The 8,010-nt window shown below is 40.2% G+C and overlaps 1 long non-coding RNA gene across 1 annotated transcript; it reads right to left on the reverse strand.

Moving 5' to 3' along the window:
- Nucleotides 1-2,226: 2,226 nt before the first annotated feature.
- LOC124658114 lies at nucleotides 2,227-2,880 on the reverse strand. Its single transcript, XR_006989015.1, has 3 exons — nucleotides 2,664-2,880; nucleotides 2,511-2,570; nucleotides 2,227-2,338 (listed from the first exon to the last, which is right to left on the reverse strand). It is a non-coding gene; the product is annotated as an uncharacterized LOC124658114 (long non-coding RNA).
- Nucleotides 2,881-8,010: the final 5,130 nt, after the last annotated feature.

Genomic DNA, 8,010 nt, shown 5'->3' on the forward strand with positions numbered 1-8,010 from the left:
GTTGGAACACTTCCAGGCGACAACACCCGCACTCTAGCCAATCGCCGCCACAGCACTTCCCGGCACCGTGGAGACAACATTCTGCCGCACAAACCTGCAATTCCTTTAGGTGAGACAACTTGAAATTTCCTGCAATGTATGTATCTACAACTTCATTCTTCTTCAATAAATTGCCTATTGCATAGCTTTGTATACCTGCATCTTAGGCCAACAGAGGAGGTAGGAGGAGACTCCCTGCTAAGCATGAATGCCATCTAGAACCAGGAGAATCGGTTTTCGCAACTGAATGCTCTCTTAACATTGCAGGTAAAATAATCAAAATGAGTTAGAAACTATGAAAGGGAATTCTATAAGACAACTCTTCTATATATAATTGAGTTGTCAACTTCTTGTATAATAGAATCGCTTTTCATAACTGAGTGCTCTCTTAGCACTGAAAGAGCTGGTATATATAATCGGTTTTCAGAACTAAGTGCTCTCAGTCAATATTGTCTAACTGAGAATTGAGATTCAGGAATCACCTTCATTAGAATAGCTTCATTCGGGCTTAAACATATCAGTACTGAGTTGGCCGAGATTGTACCACATCGGATTACGATTTTCACCAAACTACCATGCACCCATGGTTTTAAAGGCGTCGCCTAAGCGTCACCTTAGGGACGCCTAAGCGTCCAAGCGCTCCCCCTCCGCCTTAGAAAAGCGTCCGCCTTAGGCGCCTAGGCGTCCAAAGCGTCCACCTAGGCGTCGCCTAAGCGTCGGAGCGCCCCCCCCCTTCGCCTTAGGACGCCTTGGCGCCTTTAAAACCATGCATGCGCCCACGTGGATTTATAACTTTGTGAGATATTTTTAAACAGATTTGTGGAGAACCATTAACACTATCTGAACATGGATTAGTATGTCAAAAATCTCGAAACACATGTAGGCCATAAGCTTAGGATGAAGATATAGATGCTGACTGCCAAAAACATACATGCCTTTCAATCACAACTCATGCACGTAGGCAAAATTGTAGAACAGGAGGACTGCAAGTTAGTCTACTGTCCAGCAAGAAATATATACCAAACAAATTAGTTCATCCTATTGATGAAAAGGCATCAGAGTTCAGAAAAATGCAGATTTCATATTCAAGAATTAACAAACCTTAAATATCACAAGTTTCAGCATGCATTTTTCACATTGAATAATTTATACTGATGTGTCCTATCCTTGCTGCTATTACTTCTAACTCCGAGAGAATTTTTTGGCGATGAAGTAAGTATATATAGCTTTATGACAAGATGGTATTTATATTTAATGAGTATCTACTATATCTAACCAATGTATGCACTTGAAATTGTAGATCATAAATGCGTACATATATTGCATAAGTGCTACGGAGCATCTACATGTGAGGTCAGGTGGACATGTGTTCTTAGAGACTACATTCATCTCTAAGATGATAAAGGAGGGTAGCTGTCTACGGGATAACGTTCCAGCATGGGTATTAAAGAGAGTCAAAATTTATTTGGAACATGATATGGTTAGTCTCAGTTTCATACAAATTACTATGAATTCAATCGAGGACGACTCCTTGTCTATAGGTGACCAAAACTAATAATAATCATATTTTCTAGGTTTTTCTTCCAGTAAACCTAGGAGATGTTCATTGGTACCTACCAGTTATAAATGTCAGAAAACGATGTATCCAAGTGCTCGACTCGCTAGGCACAAGAATGCATCGCGAGGACCTCGATGCTAATGCTTTGCCATTTATTTGCAACAGCTGCAAGAATTGGAAAATGTATTCACATTTGCCTCGCGTCACATGGAACTAAAATCTGACAAGTGGAAGGACCAAAACGTCACAACATGGCCTAGGGAAGAGTACATTAAGAGCAGCCTGCAGACAGATGGGTACACCTCCTCACTCAACGCAATCAAAACTAAGTTTTTATTGTGTTATTTGTTTTGATGTCCATGGAGTTATTTTTGTTAGAGACAGCCAATCTCTTTAAACCAAGATTCTCTTACTTAACCCACCATAGGAAGTCTAAACAAAATCTATGAGGGCGTGCGATTTATTATGGAAAATAAGCTATAAGCTACCAATCAAATTTCCACAAGAAAAGCATTTGTGATGGTTAATTGTCATTTCTACAAAGTTTAAAAAAATTGTGAAGGGCTCATGCTATCTTCACAAGTGGGTACTGTGTGCTTTGATTTACTGCAGTCAATGTCTGAGAGTGTGTTTACCTTAGCTCGAGAGGAGTAGCAGCTAAATTCATAACCACAACAGTCACATAATTGGTGCGAGCCCCCAACACTGCTACAACAATTCCACCGGTAACAATAGTGGTCACTGCAAACACGAAAGGATCAAGTCACATGAAAATGCTTTGAGAAATATTATGAAAAGACTAGCAACGGCTTGAGATGGTGCACTAATCACAAACAAGCTTACTATAGTGTATAATATTTGGTGCATTATTTCTGCATATACAAAAATGTCCTTGAAATTGTGAAATACATACATGTTGCGCTGTATCCTCATGATCTAGATGACACAAACAGGTCAGTGTTTCCCTCATGATCTAGCATAAGAATTGTAGAAAATAAGTTACATGTTAGTTGTGTGGTTGCACACCCTTGTAAAGAACCACAACAGCTTCGCAATTAGAACAAACCTTATATACTCGACAAGGACATCATTATCTTCCATTGTGTCATATTCCCATCCGACAAATATTGCCATTTTCATCTTCCACAATCAGTACCTCCTCAAATTATTCACAAAAAAAGTACCTCCTCAAATTTTGTCATCCGACAAATCATCAACATTTAAAATGTTGACATCGGACCTGAATAAAGCTGCACCCTATGATGCATAGTTGTACCAGTACCATCAAAAGCTCACCATCAAAAGCTCCAGGAATCATTTGAGCCTACAAATTATGCATTGATGTTACCAAAATAATATAAGACTTGAGTAAGAGAAGAAGGATTTCACAGAGCAAGAAACAGCCAAATAAATAATGTAGAGCACTAAAAAATGTCTTTCGAATAAATGCATATATAAGATAGTTGGATACAGATAAGTAGATTGTTTCAATTGTGTGCTTCAAATAAATCCATGAAAAATTCATTCCAGTAATATAGACACACAGCAGATTAATCGTCATAACATATACACCTTTATAATAATCGTCTATTCATGCTAAATCAAGCTCAAAAGTTCTTATCAGTGTCATCAACAACTAAAATTCCAGTGACGTGACCAACGAGTGATGCATCTGTATTTTGACTGCATGCATCACAAAAACGCGCACCTACTTAGCACATCTCTATCTCCCTAAAATCCAGATGTGCCGGACTATGAATACCAAAAAATCCAAATATCTACAGAATAAGCAAGGGCATATCTTGAATCTTGGATCTTGAGGCTAAGCTGAATCAGAAATCCTCCTATTGCAAGAAAATCTCCACTAAAGAACAGAAGAAGAAAGAAGGATTTTTACCATCTTTGGAGAGGATGAATCGGCCTGGATGGAGTCCCTGGAGCGCAGGCTGGAGAGGATTCGGGGAGCAGGAATTCCGTCCGGAGGTTGTCGTCAACGGTCACACAGGAGGGCGAGATGGGGGAGAGCACAGCCGGGTGTCGCAGGGAGGAGGGACGGGGTGGGGATGCTCTCACGGTGCTGTGCTCCGGTCTCCGGCAGTGGGGCGGACACAGGTCTGGGAGTGAGTGAGTGACCGAGGGAGGAATTCCTTCCCCTGCGTGCGACGTGAGTTTTTTTTTTTTAGAAGTTATGTGCGATGAGTGATTGAGGATGTGGGTGTGGTCGTCGGCGTCGGCACCGGCGTGGGCCGTCGACTGTCGCGGGCTGTGGTGCATGGGCCTTCGGTTGTGAGAGACTGAGGGAGGGCTTCAGGTCAAATATTAGTGCCCTCAAATTTTCCTTTTTCATGATTTTGAAGATTTATTTTGGCGAATAATGATTGTACTTATTGGAGATATATCAAATTTTGTATCACCAAAAAGTTGTAATCATGCAGGTCATCGTGTGGTCTGTGGATGTTAAATTTTATGAAATATTTCACGAGGGATATTTTATCTGACATTTCTGAACATGTATATTCGCTACATGTTGTGATTCTTATTCTAGATTGTATAATTATTATTTGAAAACTAACTGTAGTTACTCCTAATTAATAGGTCAATATGACAGATTTTAGAAGCAAACTAGCAGTTATTTTGGTGGATTCACATTTAAATGATGATAATATAAGGAATTGAGACTTGAAAGATGACGAAGACCATACATTTGATCCCACGGATTGTGTCATTGTGGATGGACCCCCTAAAAACATCAAAGCATCGAAACTATCATCAGAAATTGGGTTCATCTCGCAATCATTGCTACTATCACCATATGTCAATCCAACGGACGAGGATTTAATAGATAATCTTTGCTTATACATCAGCACGGTTCATGATATCCCTTCACTAGAGTAAGCAACATTTTTTCCAGTTCATTATGTTTTTTAATAAAATTTCTCTAGCGTTATTGAATTGACATAATTCTGATTTCACAGAAACGAATGGGTTAGTAGTTCCATTACTTGTCCTATTAGTCTTAATTTGAGGCAAATAAGTAACATACTAAAAATGGATTAAAATATGGACGTTAGTTGGTTTGATATGGCCGTACGAACACTAGCATAGCACGACATCCAGCTTGCTAGGGATGTCCGAGTTCATGGATTTGAACTTGTGTGTAAGTTACTAAAATCACATATTAAATCTATTTATATGTTACTCATTTGCCGCGTATTCTTATTCTTTTTATTATTATTTAGTTGATGTCTATGTCTCACTATGCACGTGATCCAAGTCGTAGTGAAAATCCTGACGTTGCTAGGTTGGCTCAGTTGTTTATAGCAATGAGTATCATATCTTCGAATGTAATATGGTAAGAATTCAATCCTTCACTCTTAAGAGTGATTTATCCGTTATTAATGTATTGTTGCATATTTTATTGACTTGAGATATTCTTGGGTTATTCCAGTTGTTCGTCGTGGATCGGAACAAAAAAGTTATCTCTTTTTTAGACCCACTTCCAATACCAAATTTAGGCAAAAATATACATAAAACTGTGGCCGATAATTTTAACCGTGCGCTCAAAGTTGTAAACCCTGCATCGAAGGATGACATAAATACATGGGGTTGCAAGTATCCCAAAGTTCCGACAAAATCACCGTGGGTAAAAATCTTATCAATGTGCTATATTCTATACCTATTTATTCAGCCTGCAATGTAACATTCTACGCATGCAGCTCTGTCGGGTTATTTGGTTTTTCAGTCCATGCATTCATGGTACGATGGACTGCTACATTTTCCAGTACCGATGATGTGTATTTACAGTTTTACACCATGTTCATTTACAAACACTTTGCACATATTTTATTATAACAAAAATTCTATAATGTATATATATGATGGTTTTCAACTAAGGAAGCGATATTTGGTTCCATCCTGAAAGTATGAAGCAAATGAAGCTTTAGACAATATCTCAGCCATTGCATGAAGCCTTATTGATCGCATAAAAATGTGGACCTTCAAAATAGAACCATCATCCACGAATAAATAAAAGATACAATGTTGCTTACTTGTTATTTTTAAGTAATTTTGTAACTAATTATAATACATATATTTATATGATGGCGAATTTTATGTGGAGACAAGTCCGTTGATCGTTTGTTACACTTGCTTCTCACATGGTTGGGCAAGATATACATTACTACCTCTTTAAGAAAACTTGCTAAACAATACAATTTAAAATAAAATTATTTTATTATAGATTATAATATGTGCGTGGCACGTGCACCTTTACTAGTTTTTAATAAAAAAGGTGAGTTTTTATTAAGCACATGTACAATGAGATGCCATTAAGTTTTTATTCACAATCAATACCATGATATATTTATAGTAACAAATTGCATATTGTAGAGATACATAAGCTGTTCCAGAGATTACAAAATAAAGCATAAAAGAAACAAGGAAATCTTGGGAACTTTTTCTTTTTTCATGGCACGGTATTGTGCTTTTCTAAAGGTAACCAAATAAAAGTAACATAGATACCAAACAAAAACCTAGAAAGAAGTGAGCCTAGCATTAGGGAAGTGGATGTACATCCCTGGCACCTAGGTTCAAGTCCCGAGAGAGGTAGATTTGGATTATTATTATTTCAAAAAAATCACTGTAGAGTTTCCCCTAACGTATCCAAAACCTATAAATATCAATGAAGGTTCTCCCATAATTTAATTTAATCCGTTCCAAGGCTACATGCATACATGCAACTATTAAAATAATCAACCAACATCATCAAGAGTATCAAGCAACCAAGCAACATGGTCGACTTCGTTGGGGGCCGGGAGTGCGAATCACACCATTTTTGAGAACGTAGCATCTGGTAGCATCTGATACAGATATTGTGTAGACAATCCGCCTAATGGAAACCATGGAAAAAATCCAAATCGATCTAGCAAACCAAGATCCGAAGACCCATACCTAGAGAAATTAATCTTCCAGCACCACCATTACTAGATCTATTCGTCGAACGCAAAGCTACATATCATTTATTGCAGACAATGTCATCTCGATTGATGCAGAGGTGAAAAGGAAGACGGCTACCAAAACCCTAATTTAATCTATTTTAAACAATACTTTTTTATTACAAACTCCACACGTAGATTGGGTTCCCACTCCTCTCGACGCCAGTGAGGCTGGCCGGAGGAGGGGGAACCAATCTACGGAGGGGCTTCCCCGTCTGACGTCAACACTGCTGCCCCTCCATTGATACTGAAAATGCTTGGCATCATCTGCTTACTTACTATCCTCGGTCTCATCTTCGTTGCCTTGGTCGGCCTTGTTACCATCTTGGCCATTGGGCAGATTTTCCCGTCCGCCACGGCCTCGCTAGAAACCCCCCGGCATTCTTGATGGGGCAATTTATGGATAGGTGCTTTCGGTCACCACAACTCAAACATATGTAGTTCTTCCATCTTTCTTCCCATTCCTTCCTCCCCTTTTTTGTTAAGGTATTCATCATGTGACATTCTTTCAGGTCATGGTTAGCTGATTGGTGAATACTGCACCAAGTGCTCTGATCTGCGTCACCGGCTGCTATGTCGTCCCGTGCTCCCTTTGACTCGGGTTACTTGGCTAGGACCTACTTCACGGGGTCTTATTTTTGGCCATTATTCTTGATCGGATCCTCAATCCTGGCTAGGCGATTTGCACAAAAATAACCCAAAAGTGAAAGAAAAGCACAGACTGACCCTCCGGCGAAACTATTTCACCCATCTAACCCTTTTGTGTGGCGCCCCACACATCGGCGCCACACATGCCAGTGTGGCGCCCCTCCTGCCGGCGCCACACACCCAGCCGACGTGGCGCCATCGACGCTGAGCTGGTGCGCCCATCCGACGTGGCAGCATGTGTGGCGCCCCTCCCATCGGCGCCACACATGCTCTTACAATTGCCCAAAACATACTGTGAGACAATTCGTCTGGGACTTAGCCGTTTTTGCGAGGCTCTATGTGTGGCGCCGATGCCACGGGCGCCACAGTAGCATGTGTGGCGCCGGTGCCACGGGTGCCACACAAAGAGCATCGCCAAAACGGCTAAGGACTTATCGTCCGGAGCCCCTGGATGTTTTCGACCCAATACTGGATATAAGTTGGCATGTGTGGCGCCGATGCCGTGGGCGCCACACAGTGCAGTGTGGCGCCACTGTGGAGGGCGCCACACATTGACTTGTGTTAAAAACCTGAAAAATCCTACCAAACTCCAACAGTTTTCATTGGACACAGCAAGTACCAATCTCAGAGCATACACAACAAGTAGCAATCTCAGAAAGATGTAGTCTACATCGTAGCAAGTAAATTCAAACAACAAGTAGCATTACAAACATTGTTCGAAATGACATAGGGTTCACAACTCGATATATATGAAGATAGAGTTCACAACAT

Source organism: Lolium rigidum, chromosome 5 (assembly GCF_022539505.1).
Source record: "Lolium rigidum isolate FL_2022 chromosome 5, APGP_CSIRO_Lrig_0.1, whole genome shotgun sequence".
Classification (NCBI taxonomy): Eukaryota; Viridiplantae; Streptophyta; class Magnoliopsida; order Poales; family Poaceae; genus Lolium; species Lolium rigidum.